The following is a 17,887-nucleotide window of genomic DNA, read 5'->3' as shown; positions in this document are numbered from 1 at the left end:
TTCTGTCTGAAAGAGGGTACACCATTACCCTTCATGTCATTCACTCAAAATTATTTTTAGTATAGCTGTAACAGCTTTTGCATGTCCATGTTAAAATCAGATTTTATTAATAAATAATTTAATTTATTTTGATTATACTTGTGGGATGTGCATGTTTGTTTCTTCACTGTTTCCCATTTTAACATGCAACTTTTTAACCATTGTTTATTTTATTTTGTAGAGCACTGAGATTAGTAGCAGGAAAAGTGCAAAATAAATTAAGTTGAATTTTAAACATCACGAACTCCCAAGTTTTTGGATTACAGATTTTCCAATGTTACCTGTTGAAACCAAAATAACGTTTCCATTATTCCTTTTCCATATTTTTTCTAGAAACTGGGGATGTAGGACCCAAAATGCAAGAGACCAGACTTTGGTGCAGAAACTTAAACGTTTGATAAATCAATCAGAACATGAAAAACACACTGAAGAGGAGAAAAGACACAGGGGGAAAAAGATGCCAAAACAGAGCAGATGACCTGCCAGTAGTGACAAACTGATAAACCAGACACTTAAAAACACTGAGGATAATCAGCATAAATCAAGAAAGCTGTGGATGATTTTTAACCCAAACCTGGTGTGATTGACAGAGAGGAAAACAGCAAATGGAACCAAATTATTTGTTTGAACTTCAAGGTGGCTTTAAAAAACAAAACCTAAATTCAAACATGACAAAAAAAAAAGTCTTAGCTTTTGAAACTCAAACTGCTTATAAAATAGCAAAAGAAGGTGGTAAGAATCAAATAAAATCAGTTTCATGTTCATACCAAAGACTTACCTAAAACAGAAGATGTTATCAGTAAATCCAAGGATGGACAACAGACTAAGTTAATAAAGAAAATCTCGATAAAAATAAATACTAATGACATAAATTTTATTTGAAATTGTTTATTTCAAGCAATCAAAGCTAGAATAATGCATAAGAGAGGTTTACATCTGTGCAAAGATATGTCAGACATAAAATAACTTATAGATTGCTTGGAAGGGAGTTGGAGGAAATGAACGTATATAATCCCAGACGGGCTCTACTTTACCCTTTTCTTTACATGAATTATATTTATCCAGTTCATAACCTATAATCATATGTATACCTTATCGTAACAGGTTCAGGTCATTAAGAATCCTAAAGTAAAAATAAATCACATGACTGAGCAAATAGACATAATACTTTATCAAAGTCTTTATACAAAGACTTTATCATAACATATCCACATCAGTGATCAAAAATGAAAAATAAATCTAGTACCAAACATCAAAATATATGTGCAGATTACTTTTATTGGAATATAAATCATTAATATAAAGTATCAAGCATCAATTACATAGAGATTTTTAATTAGAAAAAGCATTAGTATTAATGAAGTACCTAAGAAATCAAAAATATGTACAGATTATTTTGGTCAGAAAAGTCATCGACATAATTCACACTTTAGTAATCCAAGTGAAACTAAAAAGATAAGGATTAAAAAACTAAGCTAAAGATCTTCAAACCTTTTTGTTTGTTTCAAAGCTGGCAACAGTTTGTTGAAAAGCCTTTTTTAAAGCATAAACATATATGTTTTTATATCTATTTTTGTGTCTTTATGGGATCATGTTTCCAACATTTACAGCTTGATGTTTTCGTTCTTGTTAGACAAAAGCTGCAGATCCTCAATCAGCAACACTTTACGATGTCCACATTCACATATTTCTGTCACTCCAAAAACACAAAACATCAAATACATATATTTATATATTTCTTTAAATATGGCATTACACTTGACATAAGACGAAAAAAAAACCCTGCTAGAAATGTGTCAATAAGATGGATCAATTTGTTTTAAGTCAAGAGATCTTGAAAACTGAGTAATCTCATAAAAGCTAATCGTCAATCTCTAGACAAGTTATACACATATGTATATTTCTGAGTTTTGTTTTATTTGTAGAAAATGATTTTCTTGATTTGTGTAAAGGGAAAGGATTTATTTGACCCGTAACACAGTACAAATACATTTAAATTTTAATTTTTAAGACAGAGTAAAAGACCTAAAAAAGGAGTATTTATAGCATATTTCAGTTTTTAATTTTATCTTAAAAAGGCTGAATATCACAACTTATTTTTAGAAATTCTGCAATTTTCATCGATTTTATTCATTCACATTTTTTGTTTAGTTCATATTTGTATTTGATAAAATGTAGAAAATATACGTAGAAAAGATTTTTAATTTGAGTGTTTTCGAAATGGGTGGAGTAAAATCCAGTCAATATGTCAGAAACCAGTTGAGATTTTCAGAATCTTACAGAAAACATCAGAGATTATCAGCCCAGAGTAAATGTCTCTAGAGATGATGGTTTTACTTTGCATATTTTTTCTGCAAAATATGATCAGGCCGTGTTTTGGTGTTTTTGTTTTTTTGGCTTCCTATGATTGTATTGTTTCCCCTAAAAATCAATATTATGCACAACATGACAGAAGGTGTAGCTGCAGATAAACATCAATCTGCTAAAGAAGCTTGAAGGGCCGCCGCTAATGTGCCGACAGACGGTAAATGCACGCCCTCCAGTCTTTTCATTTGACACAAGCTGGGAGACGTTCTGCCTGCCGGTTCGTCGTCTCTCTCCGCCGTTCCTTCAACTGCACGGCTTTGCATAAGTGACGCACAATTGAATATTAATGCCTTCTGATGGTATTTGATTATCAGTTTTTCATTTTAAAGATTATACAAATGAGCCTCATTTGCATGTCGGCACGCCGGGAAGGAAATGAAGTGTGTCCGTCAGATTATTATTTCCTCTTTTGCCATCGGGAAGCACAACTTCTTTAATCTCATGGATTCAGGATTAGCGTCACAACTTGGTGGGACGCGCCAACTGGGGTTTCAGCAAGGAGGAGCTTTTGTTTGCTTTTGTAGGTGAAAACAATAGACGTAATAAAGTTACAATCAGCTTTGTTATTATTCCTTAAAGCTTCAGCGAGCTTTGGTATTTTTCTGCTGAAGCGGAGCAGGTACAGAAGGATGATGAAGAGTTGGGTCCCATTCAGGCGCTAGGAAGTAAATGGAAGAAATGAACAGCCCATAATATGAGTGGAGTGGAGAATTACTGTTCTGTCTGGCACCCAGGCAACAGCTTTATCTTCACAGCAATTTCCAGTAATCCAGGGTGGCTGTCAGGGTCTGCCTTAGGCCGCTGTTAGACGCTGCAAAATGACATGTGAGCACGCAGAGTTATGAAAAGAAAGAAAAAAGGGAGTCTGGAATGGGGCCTAATCATCACTTTGAGTCAAACATTATATATTGAGATGGAAGCTGTGGCTCTGCTGAAGGGCGCCGGGCACTTCTCTGCATATGTCAAAGATCTGTTGTTCCGCCTGCAACCCAGAGCGGAACAGAAACAGGAACACTTTATTTCAGAGGGAATGATTAAAGATTTACCCTTCACACGCCTGCCAGGACTCCTCAGGACTTTCACAGCACAGCCATATGAAATGATAAATTAAATCATTTTACACTGAATGCAGTATTGATCTTCATTCCCACCATAGACCCGATGTGTTCCTGCTTGTCAATGTTATTGTCCACGCCTCATGCCGATCAATCCTAAGTGAGACTCTGCTGAAGTAGCTCTTGATTTTGATTGAATTTTGAGCAGAGACTCTTCCTTTTGATTCTTATTGCCATCGATTTGGCCCGGTGTGTCATTGATCTGATGTACATGAGCGGCAGAGGCGATGCAGCTTTTTGCCAAGTTGATATTGAATCACTTTTCAATAAAGAATGTCCTAAAGTGTAGAGTGTCAGCTGAAGAGGGGGCACCGAGTAATCTTCAAATTATTCTCCTATTCAACACCTTTTGAGGATCCTAACGATCCATTTCCTTCTGTTTGCATGTTTTTTTGTTTAAACTTTCCAATAATAGCCAGACATTTTGAAAAGAAGCAAGAAGAGCCAACTACTTCCAGCCAATCTCATTTTGTAAGCATTCAAAGATCGTCTTATTTGGAATTCACCCCAGAAATCACAGAAATCCAGAAGACCCCTGCAGCTCCAGACTCCCATTACAATCCATATTTTTAAATATATTATTTGACATTTGGATTTTTCACAAAAGCTGGGGATTATTTGTCAAAAGCAGAACCACACAGAAAACTGTAATAATACACTGATTTACTGAGTTTGCCATCCTAAAAGTCTCCTGCGTGTCTTTCTTTCAATTCGCTCACTACCTAAATTGGCTTCAGGACTTGTTTGCAGCAAATTTCTCCAATAATCTTTGAGAAAATCTCCTGCAGCTGTGAGGATTGCTGATTAAGCACGAGAGTGTTTGATGCGTAGCCTTCACCGGCAGTACACAGCAGCACAAGCAGCAGCCCCACAATCAACGTCTCGGCTCTTAACGCTGAACCAACTGACAGGAGCTTTGATGGCTGAAATTGTCGGCTTCACTTTCTCACCTCTTTAAGACGTGAAGCATCAAGATTGTAATTTGGATGTAAGAAGGACTGAGGTGACTGCAAGAATGCTGCTTTTACCAGACCATTCCATTTGTCTTTCTGCTGCATGAGGGGAAATCTGTTTACATGTGTTGACCTTCCAACCTTGATGTAGCAGGAACAGGTTCTATTCTGCATCCATTTCTTCCATTACTTGTGTGTCCTACGGGCATTTATGTATCACATGCACAAACCGTAAGTGCGACTTTTGCGCGGAGTACAGTTCAACCCCTGTACTGGTGCAGGTGACTAAGGCTTATTATTCAATGTAATTAGTAAAGATGCACTGTAAACTCATTAAAGACTCACTCTAATTAAAATTGCGTTTTTAACATGTTTTTGTGGTTTTTTTCTTATGATGGAGAACATATATTAAGAAAATTAAGCTTAAAATTGCATTTCTGGGATTTTCTTCATTCAAATCATTGTAAATCAGGAGCAGACAAAAACATTCTGTTGGAGAAAGTTTGTAGTTGTTACATAGAAGCTACTATGGTGAGCCACAAACCACCTAACTCTCTTCTAATGCATCCACTTATTGTTTTCCTTGTCTGAGTTGGCTCAGAACTGTACAGCTCTATTATTACTCACCATTTTTGTTGCACTCCTAGTGTTAGGTTGGGGTTGTGAGGAGCTTAAGATAGCAGGAGAGTATGCTAACAGATGGATGTCAGGAAGTAGCATTTTAGCACCAGCAGTCCCGCCCACAACTTGGGGACAAACTTCAAATGAACTATTGCCACTCTGCAGAAATTATGTCCCAGAATTTTAAATTTTATTTTATTTAGCGTTAAATGGCATAATCATAACTAAAAGAGCCCTGAGAACACTTGAACTATATTTTTTGGAGTGTGCACTGCTGACCTCTTGGCCAGGTCACCCTTATAAAAGGGATCCTGATCTCAATGGGTTTTTCTACCTGGTTAAATAAAGGTTAAATAAAAAAATAAAGATTTTATAGTACAGTTGCAAGAGTAAGTGTGTGAACCATTTGGGACTACCTCAATTTCTGTATGAAATGGACACATGATGTGTTTTTCTTTTTTCTTTTTTTTTATCTCAATCTAAATCCCAACAATGGAGATAAACATTACCTACTCAAATCACACCAAAATATGTTTTCATGTTTTCATGGGTTCATATATTATCTCTTGCATTTGTAGATCAAAAGATGATCTGAATGGGACTTTAGGAGTTAGAAAATTCAAAAAATGTATGTTTCAAGACACTTTGGGAACTACAGAAATAGTTTCAGCAATCACGATGCACTGAGCTACATCTCTCTGTTATTGTACTTGAGGGTCAGAGTGAAAAAGAAACAGCAAAAATAATTCAATTCAGTTTATAGTTTAATATGTAGGTTTACAGCAGGGAAAAAATTGCTGCCAAAAAGTAGCTTCGAGTTGTGCCTTTTGTGATGTGGTGGAGGGATCAACACAACGTTGTGTATCCATTCTGTTCTCTTATCCACTGTCTAATCAAATTCTTTTGATACCCTAAAAGCTCTGGCATGTTCTCATTTTCTTTGCTTGTGACAAAGAAAATGATTGATTCAAGTACCTGTTTCATTCATGCTTCAATTATTCATTTAGAGAAGATCACTGCGGTAAATGTGCTGGAGCTGAGCACCATGGAAAAGAGGCCTAACAGGTATTAACACTGACAGACAGCAACCCTGGAGGAATGTCTCTGAACTCAGCTTCCAGCTGTTATGCAATTAAAATAAATCTAAACAGCCCGTTAAGGAGGCTCATTGTGGGGAATAAGAGGCGGGAGTCTGTGTGTTCTCGCGGCGCCTAGGATTTAAAGCACAAAGGAACAACAAGGTGCATGCAGCATGATGTCCCTTCTCGTTCCTTCTCGTCCTTTGTGGAAAAGCCTGGAGCCAGCTTGAAGCTTTTCTTCATCTTCTGTCTGCAGTCTCCATCGGTGAGGATTCATCTGGTGCAGGGCAGCTCGGTGAGCAGGAGGGCTTGGAGACTGCTGCCTTTGAAACACGTTCTGTGCTTTTGGTTTCCTGTGATTGCGGAGAGACGGCGGAAATTTGCATAAAGATGAAACAAAAAAATAGACATAGTATTGTTGCCTATTCCTTCTACAGCAAGAAGTCTTGGTCTAAGCAACTAATTTTACAAATTTTATTTAAGGATATAATGAAATAATTTCTGTTCTCATTACTCATTGATTTATTTTTTTAACAAATAATTCAAATATCATGAAAAATAATGTGTTTAATAAACAATTTGTAGAGAAAATTAAAGTCCACCAGCTTTACACCCATTATCCAGGTCATATAAAGCAGAACTCAGCCCTGCAGTGTAGTAAACAAAATCAAAAAATACTTTTACAACAACAACAACAAAAGAGAAATTCGGCTGTAATTTTTCCCTTACATTCCTTGGTTTTCACCCAAATTCTACCAACCTAAAAATAGAGAATTGATGTCAGATTGATGTACTTTCTAGCCAGATGCTCCAGTTCTTTGATTTTCAACTTTTAGAATTTTTTTAGACCAAATAATTGTGGTTTTAAAGTGGAATCCCTGTTAATACTGGATTTAGGAAAGAGATGCAACAGTCAGTTCTAAAGCATTTACTTGCTTGACAGTTTCAAGATGTATAACAGAAAAAATGCCAAATTTAAGCTATATCTTGAGGTTTTCTTGAAGGTTTCTTGCTCCAATAAAAAGTACCTCAAATTCTCTTTCAAAATATTTAAAATGCTACATTGAGTGTCTCCAACTTCTCTGGATTAAGTTTCTGTGAATCAGAAGTCATGAGAAATGTTTCACAGTAAGAAACAGCACCTGAGTGAAACTTAAATGGGACTAATTGGAGTTTAATAGGAGAGTCTCATTATAAAAAGCCATAAATATACAGCGTGATTTCTGTAACATGGGTCTCAATGAGTGACAGTCAGTGAGGTTTGTATCTGGTAAAGTTCTGACCCTTTCAGTCAGATTCACAAATAAGCTCCTAATATATTTGCCAACTATCGACCATATTCCATATCATGTCAGTCTTCTTTTTAACCACATTACAGGGACATATCGGCCAGAGGAAAAACCTAAAATGATTGAGTGTTCCTCCCAAAGAAAACCAGGCTGGATCATGCTGCTGACGGCCATAACATAGACACAGGAAGACACAGGATGTGCTCGTTCTCTCTCTCAAGGCCCGGTCCCACTGGCTTTCATGGACATATCATGGCTGGAGCACAGAAAAAATGTCATCCCCGTGGTACAGATGCTGTTAGCAGTGGACTGGTAGTGCAACGGCCGAGATGTGGCCGCGGAAACGACAGGCATACACGCGGTACAAAATTTGGCCGCTGTCACATGCGGAAAGAATTTTTAAACTGCACAAAAATTGAGACAACGGGTGACTGCGTGTGGTACTAGTAGAAAAGCAGTGCAACAGCAGTTTCAGTCCGAGATCGGGCCGTGGAGCGAACGCTAGCACACGCGCTTTGATGATCATGCACGGCTGTAGTACTGCCGGTTCCCCGGTCAGTCTGCGTTTGTACCACAGCTTCCAGCGTCTGAGCGCGCACGTGTGAACCCCGTGTTGGTGTTAGCGTGGGAGGACATGCTTACACACGACTACACAGTGCACTGGCAGTGGAATGGACTCCGGTGTCTGTATAACTACTATTCCACAAACATGGATAAAGTTAGCAGATCTAAGCGGCCAATTTTCCAAATTTTTCACCCGTGATAAAGCCGTCAAATCCTGTGGGACCGGGCCTTCAAACAGGACAAGGGTTTTGCTTGTAAATGAAGTCAAAGTGCCCAGTTCCTTTAGGACACAAATCTCAGGTGAAACACTGCTGCTACATACAATTTGCACATTGAAAATTGGTCATACTTGAAAAGAGTGAGAGAAGTTGTAGGTAGTCTTTTAAGCAAAATTTTTCATAGATGATTATCAAATGAACCACGTGTGGTGGAAAAATTGCTAGATCCGATGGAATAAAGAAATGTTTGTTAAACAGTTTCAAGAATGTTCATTAAACAGAGTAGAGAAAAGTGCATGCTTTGTGAGCATGGAGAAGTCTGCAGAGTTCTGCCTGTGATGATTTTAGAGAGTCATGCAAACAACTTTAATCAGGAACTTAAGATAGGGATGTAAGTGCTATATCTAATATGGACAAGATGCTCTAATGAAGTCAAAATGTTTATACATCATGATAGAATGCCCTGGCAAGAAACAAACAAATCTTGTGACTAACTGTGTGCAAAAGTCGCTCACTAAATGGATGAAAACCATGGAAGGAAATGTATAATTTCCTTGACACACGTTAAAACCACAGAAGAAGTATGAATAAGGTGCGTAAAGAACACGTAAACCTGCGCGTCACTGAATTTACATTCAGAGCAATGGGCAGAAATCACATTGCATCAGCACCATGGACAGGGCCTGCCGCGGGCCCTTACTTTGTATTTTAAGTCAGGTTCCCCTGGTCCCCACCAGTTTGAAGTAAGTCTGCTGAGACATGGGATCCCGTCTGGGGAGATCCCCCAGAAGGACCTGGCAAACATCTGGAGTCACGTCCGCGCCCGCCCCATGACTGGACTTCCGCGCAGCACCGGACACCAGCCCTCAAAAGAAATGACCCCACACCCGGACGATTCAGACGGTCGAATTACACGCCCGTCACACCTTGAGTTATTATTGAGCTGTTTATCTTTAATTTATTAGTAATTCGTCCATCAGTTATGTCATCTTAATTTGATATGTGCACCGGATATTAAAGTTATACATCGGTGATACATGCATAAAAAGTCAGCTAGATGTACTTGGAGCGGTCATGAAAAGCTACAAATTTGCATTAGCATCTCCCAAAACCTGCTTAAGATTTACTTAATATTTCCTTAAACTACGCATGAACTGTATGAACCTCAACCACAGGAGAACAAACGTGAGCTCACGTGTGCCTTCTTCTTTTGCAGGACAGTTACTGCCATCCCTACCTTATGTCTTTAAATCCTGCTTTACGTCAGATCTAAATAATTAATAAACGACAGAAAACTGTCACACACATTATCAATGGAAATAGATGGAAACTTGGGACATGTTAGTGAATACAAACATTTTAATAAGATAATACATTGTTAGCATAAAGTGAGTCAACCTATTTTTTTTTATGGAATTGGACAATCTGACATGGAGTAAAGCGCGGTCCTCACCTCTGAGTCTACACAATCATTCAACAGGGAATTCTAATTCAAAATTCAATTAAAAATACTTTTTTGTAACTTTTAGCAACAGTTAAGTTGTGGGTGGTCCACTAGGAGCAATGCACAGATAAAAAATTAAAAAAGAGTAATAAGAATATAAAAAAAGAATAAATTACTATAGAATATAATAAAATATTAACAGTATTAACAATAAGAAACTGTACATGCGAAAGGAATATTTGAGAAAAATAAAATACAAAAGGGAGAATAATAACAATCAAGAAGTTCAATAATTATAATTCATTAGACTCAATTAAAAGATTTTGAGTATTAAAGTTGTTAGAATCATAAAGAAATTGCACGTATAGCACAGATGAGTGGACAAATATTTATTTATCATTTGTATTCTGTACATCTCATGATGGCGGGTGAGGTTGATGATTACTTGGTCACATGTCTTTGGTTTAAACAGCTTTTTTATGATTCCATATCTATGTCCATCTGAAAAAAACTAAATTAAGTATTTGTGCCTTAAACTAATATTTAAAAAAGCTGTGAGAGCTCAGTTTTATTTAAACAAAGACCTGAATTGATTCATTTATGGGTCATGATTTTACAAACTTCTATTACACAAGTTCAATACATATTGTTTAAAATGCGTGACTGTTTTTGGTGAAAACATATTTATTTAACTCCAGTCTCACATAAGAAACAATCAATGTAATGAATCTGTGACAACTGATGGTGTCTGTTTATTATTCATTTCTGAGTTTTTCTGTGTTGTTATTTGTTTTGATTGTGTTTTCCTTTGTCTTCATCCAACGCTTTATTAAAGATAATAGCAGGAGTGAAAACCTGCTTCAGATCAAACACAACATACAGTAAAAACAGCGCAGATATTTTATTTTTGTGTAACTCTTTATTTCCATTTTTTTTTCAAACAACACAAACAAAACATTCCTAATGACAAGATTGGTCGAACAGTGCATCCACGATTATTAGAGTATGTCACAAGACAGGGCTATTATGACAGAATATTTGAAGAAAATAAATATATGAATGGAATTACATAAAAAAAAAACAGAAAAAAAGCACATAAAGCAAGAACCATGTGCCATCATTGATCAAAGACATATTTAGTCGTAAACTTGTTTTACTCTGTTTCCATTCATTTACAGATGGTGATGTACCATTTTTCCAATTGACATTTATGTTTTTCTAAGAATTCATCTAATAATTTATGCAAGTTATATGCTAAATCAACATGAAAATAAGGAAATATGGCACCAAGTAGGACATTGAAAGGAATCTCCCGTTTTAAATTTTTCTATATTTCATCCCTAATATTTATACAATAGCCAATAAATACAGGATAGTCAAAAAATGTGTATAATCACATTTTTTCCCACATTTTGTCCAGCACAAGGCTGCTGCTGATCTTTAACAAAAGCAGAAATTACCAATAAAGCATGAAAAAGACTCATTTTTACTTTCCAATCAAATTCTTTCCACAGTTGACTGTTAGCCACGGAGACATTTTACTTTATTTTATTTTTCATGAGCATTTCAGCTCCAGGTTCAATTTGAATGAGGAAAATAGCAAAGGGCCTCCCACACTAAAACTCATAAATGTAATAACGATTAACTGAGACAATGACAATTCCCAAATCAGGATCCATGTTGCTGCTAACAAAATAGCAATGTCATGCACTAATTTGCCTCTCTTGGATGAAATACTGTTTGGTAGTAAAAATCTGAATATAGACTATTTTTTTAGAGAAAAACGTAATTATTTTGTGCAAGAATGTCAGTCCACGGCACAACTTTCATTGGAATGAGCGATAAAATACCATTGTGGAAAAAGACTTTAAGCCAAAAAACTTGGAGGGAACGTGTTACTGCTTTCGGTGGGAAAGATTAATAGCCTTGTTCTCTTTTTTTCTTTAGTAATCAACATAAAAAAGAATGTTTTTTTTTTTCAAATTTTTCATATCTAATGCAAGAAAAACAACAAATTGTCACTTATCCAAAGTGACGGAGTTAATGTGTCTCATTGGTAAACAGCACTTTCTGGGTTGTATTCCAACAAACTTGCCATCCAGCTTTTCTTGGCTCCTAAAATGACAATAGACTCTGCAACATTTGCTGGAATGTGGTGGGAAATGTGCCTAAAAAAGCACATTTGTTTTGGCCTAATTACCTTCATGCCCATTTCCATCTGTTGTGTACTTCTCTGGAATGGCATGTGGGTGTCAGGAAAGTGACAGCGGGTGCAAAACAGTTTAATCAGAGGGGCAAAATGCCACTACAACAACATTTTGTGCTCAAGCCCCACCATCATTGTTGTCCTGCTAAACATTTGCTGTGTCCTTGGAGTCACAGATCATTTTATCCAACAAATGGAAATTAAAACCATTTCCGCCCAAATTCGTAATGGCCTTTTAAATAATGCATGTCTCTGGTTGTAGTTTATTCTGAGTGCACACTGCTTTTCTTCTTAAAACATTACATATTTTTGATGGTAATTAGGCATCAAGAGTTATTAGATTATGTACCCACAAGACAGAAAGAAAATGTCGAGAATGCTGCAACTCATTAACAGCCCTCTGCAGGGGTAAAGGGCTTTGATTAGATTGTTCATTCCTTCAAGGCAAAGTCATCTGAACAAAGGCTTTTCTGTGAAACGCTGGATTTCACACTCTCACATTTGCAGCGTTAAAACACAGGAATACAGCTCACAGTTCTTTTGATGCCCAATTCAATAGAAAAACACTACAGTGGTTTATGTAACCGCCCTTTCTGAACATGTGTTAGAGGTAATGAACGTTTGAGGGACGCAGCGTTATTTACACTGTGAGGCAAGTGTTTTATTGAAGCAAAAGGGTCCAGTAGCAAAATGTATTTTAGAAAGTTTTCCTATTTTCTGGACAGTGGCTGTCCATCAGGAAGTTGAGCTGGATTTCCAGTTTTCAATATAGTTTTCAATATTTGAACTACAGTTACAGTTTTGAGTCAGATGACAGCTCAGTTAACGGATTTATTTGTCTTCAAGTGGAGGGTTTAGAATTGGAGTGGTTAAGGGAGGCTTTGGCCCGCCAATGGCCGTTACTTCGACACAAACCCTGAACTCGTTTTTGGTCTCGATCCAACACGGTTTGAATAAAGAAATATTCAGAAATGCAACTTTAATCTTAAATTCTCAATGCATGTTCTCCGTTATGAGAAAATGCAACAAGAATGTGTTAAAAACACGAAAAGGCTTTTTTTAATGTGACTTTTCAAAATACAAAGGACAAAGTCACATAAAATCAAGCCTACATGGAGTGTGATACCAGTTTATGGTCAAGGTTCATGTATGCTGTCATACAAAAACCTATCCATAGTTCAAATGAATCTCATGGTCTTTGGTTGTTAGAACATTAACTTTTATGTAAATTGAATTAGAATTGAAGCTGCTCCTCTGATGTCCTTGTCTCCATAGCTACCACAGAAGTATTGCTGGTTGCAACATGTGATCCTGAATCACGTATGTTTGAGCCACTTGTGCTGTTGTACGCAAACACTGTTCCATGAAACAAATTACACTTAAAAAAAGAGAATAAAATCCCAGTTTAATAATTATCCCGTTTTCTTAGGTAAAGAGTGTCTGGCCCTTTGCAAATTTGACATTTAAAAATTGGGTCCAATTAAATTTGTAATTGAATAACCATTCTTTAAGACCGCACCATAACACTTCACCGTGAAGTAAGAAGTTGTCCAAACCCCTTCAGCACGCTGCTTAAACTGAGGGGAAGCAGTGGCTCAGGACCTTGGTTACTTAAGTTATCTATAATGTTCTATCAAACGTAGTTTCTATTTACGTACGTGTAACAGGTGCAGGAGTACAAATCTACCATTAAACTAGGAGCCTTTCCTGTCACAAGCTGACAGATCCTCCAGGAGATTTCACTTTCTCACCATTTTCATATAAAACCAACTCAAGTAATTTACTCCATTGTTTTAATTGTTTCAAATATATTCACAGAGTTTCACCCTATAAGAAGTTTTTGAGCAAATTGTGTGTAAATAAATAATTGAAAGCATCTATCTTCATGATTGGAGAAAATAACTTATTCATATTTCTTATTATACTGATTGCAGAATAAGAAACGGAAAGCCACAAAAATAATAGTTCTTCATTTATGTGGTGCTATTTTGCAATTAAGTGCATGTTTTTATTCGAGACTACCATCTAAATGAATAAATAAATAATGTTGTAGTTGCAAAGAACAGAAGACAATTATGAATTAAAGTTGTGTATCTTAATGGGTATAAAACATTGTTTTGACCCATTTAGAACTTTTTTGAGGCTAGTATAACCAGTTTCACCATCATTTATCTACACAACCTTTCCTCCTCCTGTCTGTTCAGGCAAACCTCTCATTTTTCTCCCTTTAATTTTATTTTTTACAAGTGCATTTTCATTTGGGGAATCGCATATTGTTTAGGGAAAGAGAAAAAAAAGTCATCCTTCATCAGCAATGACCAAAGAGACTAAAAACTTTGGCCATGAATATGGAATGACAGGTAATTAAAGTATACCAGCAGAATATTAACTTGGGTGGCTGAGTCACAGAGCAGCATGTCCGATGGCAGACCTGAGTGATGAATGCTGTCTGAATCAGTCATTTGGGCTGAAAACCTGACATTTGATTAAGTCTGTCCTAGATATCAGAGACAAGAAGTCAGGTCCTTTCCATGCAATTCAGCAGAGAGACAGGTTTATTAAGTATTCTGAGTACAAAAAAATCCAGACAGAATAAGGTCAGTGTCTACGTTCAGCAATGTCTATATGTCTGTCTCTGTAAGATTATAATAATCACTGCAGTCTAATAGCTACCTGGACCAGTCATAGGTTGGAAGCATCTAATTTTTACTTTTTCTAGTCCCTCAACATCACTGATCCTTTGCTCATGTTTTCTGCTTTCTCTTCTCGTTGTGGTTCTCGTGTTAATAAACTTTCCTTCACCTCTCTGATGCTTTATTTAATCCAAACTTTAAAGAGAGTTTTGGCTCATCTTATCCGCAAGATGATGAAACTGTTAACAGCAAAGTGAGATCTCATTCTTTACTTTCTGGAAATCCTCATCTTTTAAAAAAAGGCAATAGTCCCTGCTGCTGACTTAAATATCTGTAAAGGTACATTCACACCGGGCATGTTCTGCAGAGACGGCCTTCTTCTACTTTTGTTTTTATACTGTTTACTAGCGCATGTCCGTCACCAACAATTGGTGGAGACTCAGTGCAAAAAGTCCAAGGCTTTTTCTTTTACAGCTCTATTCCGACACACAAAAGACTTTATAATTCCAGCCGGACTCAAACCACAATTATGAATGTCTCCTTCATGATCTTTGGTTGGCTCTTCCGTGTTTAGAAAGGGTCTCTACCCACACGTCACTGTCACACTTGAGTCCCTGATTGGTCCAAGTTTAGCGATTTCACAATTTAGCATCAAGAAATTCAACTGGTTGAACTTCCAGCCCATTTAGGGCATACAGCCTGAGACTGGACTTAAAAAGTTGCAGGGTGATGGGTTAATGGGAGTCCTGAACGAAGTCAGAAAGAGGCTTTATGTGTGTTACAATATATAATAAATAATAAATAAATGTTATTTATATAGCACCTTTCAAGATAAAAACACAAAGTGCTTTACAGTAAACCACAGAATAAAACACAAAGTAAAACCAAATATAAAAACAGGACATAAATAGAGTTAAGAAAAAGCAATTATAAAAAGATGTGTTTTTAGCTGCTTTTTAAAGGAAAATACTGAGTCAACAGATCTGAGGCCAAAAGTATCATCCAAATGATCAGAATCTGGAGTCCTAATCACTTAGCCTGGCTACAGGTATATCAAATCCAGCATTCAGGCTGTTTTTACAAACATTAGTGAAAGAATGTTCCGCTCTCATCAGTTCAGTGAACTCCAGTGTGGAACTGTCATAGGATTTCACCTATGCAGCAAGTCCAGTTGTGAATTGTCTTAAATATTCCACAGTCAACTGTCAGCTTCATCAGAACAACATGGAAGAGTTTGGGAACAACAGCAACTCGGACACCAAGTGGTCGACCACGTAAACTGACAGAGAGAGGTCAGTGGATGCTGAAAGTGCAAGAAGGTCTCTGACTTTCTGCAGCTACAGATCTCCAAACTTCATGTGACCTTCAGGTTAGCCCCAGTACAGTACACAGAGAGTTTCGTGGAATGGGTTTCCACATGGGAGCATCAAGCCACACATCACCAAGTACAATACAAAGTGTGGATGCAGTGGTGTAAAGCATGTCGCCACTGGACTCTAGAGCAGTGGAGACGCCTTCTCTGGAGAGATGAATCACACTTTTCCATCTGGAAATCTGATGGACCAGTCTGGGTTTTGGAAGTTGCAGGAAAACAGAACATTTTAGTCTGAAATGTGAAGTTTGGTGGAGGAGGAATGATGGTGTGGGCTTGTTCTTCAGGAGTTGGGCTTGGGCCCTTAGTTCTAGTGAAATGGACTGTGAATGCTTCAGAATACCAAAACATTTTGGACATTTCTATGCTATTCTTCAACCTTGTGGGAACAGTTTGGAGCAGACCCTTCCTATTCCAACATGAGGCAAGGTCCATAAAGACATGGAGTTTAGTGTGGATGAACTTGGACAGAGTTCTGACCTAAACCCCATAGAACACCTCTGGGATAAATTGGAGTTCAGACTGAGAGCCAGACCTTCTCCACCAACATCAGTGTGTGACCATTCGCTTTTGGAAGAATGGTCAAACATTTCTATAAAAACACTTCTCAACCTTTTGGTTCCCAGAAGAGCTGAAGCTGGAATAGCTACAAAAGGTGGACCAACGTCATATTGAACTCTATGTTTTAAGAATGGGATGACGCTTCAGTTCATATGTGACTCCAGACAGGTGAGCCCATACTTTTGGTAACATCGTGTAGACTTGTCATTGGAAATGGTCACTTAAACGCAAGTCGATGGTGTGAATGTAACTTAAGGGTTGTACAGGTTACCCAACGATGGCTAAGATAGGCTCCAGCAACCCTGTGACCTCAAACGGAACTCAGAGGATTTAGAAGTTGGATGGATGATTTTGCCTTTACTGCTATACATAAATAAAGAAAAACTTACTTTGTACTCAAAGTCTTAGGGATGGCACACACTCACTTGTGCATGTTAGAGTTTTTGGAAAAACACACACAATAATTGTTTTGCTAACACCTCTCTAACCAGGATTTATATTTGAAGCATTTCAGCTTCTACTCATCTCCCTTCCTCTAGTTGAATAGGAGAGTTACAATTAAGAGCTACAATGGTCTTCCTGCTGAATGACCTAAAACCCTCCCCTCAGTCTCTTTTAAGGAGCAAGCAACATGTCTGCCCATTCAATTTTGTCCAAATCTAAAATCACAATGAGCCTTTGAGGAGTCCGTTCATTGACGTTTTGATTTGTCTCACTGATGTATCTTTGACATTGATTGTACGTTGTTACATTTCCAGTTCTTCTGGGCTTTTCTGTAATCTATTATAGAGGAGGTGTTTCCTCTGAAGTTTCGACCCTAACAATAACCTTGTCTGGATGGGTTAGGATGATGCAGGAGCCCCCCCACCCCCCATCCTCCTACTGTTTACCCATCCCTTTCCATCCTTCACTAAGCCTTTGCTTTCCAGCCCTCCAGAGATCAACGCACCAATTACTCCTTGTGTATCTTGGTTGAATAAAAGGATTTTTAATTGTCTTGTCTTTCACGATCACGTCAAAGCTGTAACCTTTAATTAAGTGTCTGCCAATTATTTCATTCTGCTTTTTTTGTCCAGATGGATAAAAGTAATTATTATCACCTTGCAAAGTAATTAATCCTTTTTGATTTAACCAAATCCCATTTTTTTGGTCATTAGTCGGCCCTTTAATCCTCGAAAGATTATGAAGTCTGTTAATTATGGAAAATGGAGACACTTATAGTTGTTTGTGCTTCTGCATTATTTCAAGAAGCATATTGATGGTATGAAAAGGAACTTTATATGTTTAACATGTTTTCTTAAGTGTATACATCAATTATACGCAGCTTTGTGGACTGACTAATAAAAAAACAAATACTAGAAAAATGATCTGCAACTATAAATCTCCAAATTTCTAAAGCCCAGCAATGTGTTTGGGCACATGCGGC

The sequence above is a fragment of the Oryzias melastigma genome, linkage group LG3, assembly GCF_002922805.2.
Source record: "Oryzias melastigma strain HK-1 linkage group LG3, ASM292280v2, whole genome shotgun sequence".
Classification (NCBI taxonomy): domain Eukaryota; kingdom Metazoa; phylum Chordata; class Actinopteri; order Beloniformes; family Adrianichthyidae; genus Oryzias; species Oryzias melastigma.
The sequence above is the reverse complement of the archived record's forward strand: the minus strand, read 5'-3'. Positions refer to the sequence as shown.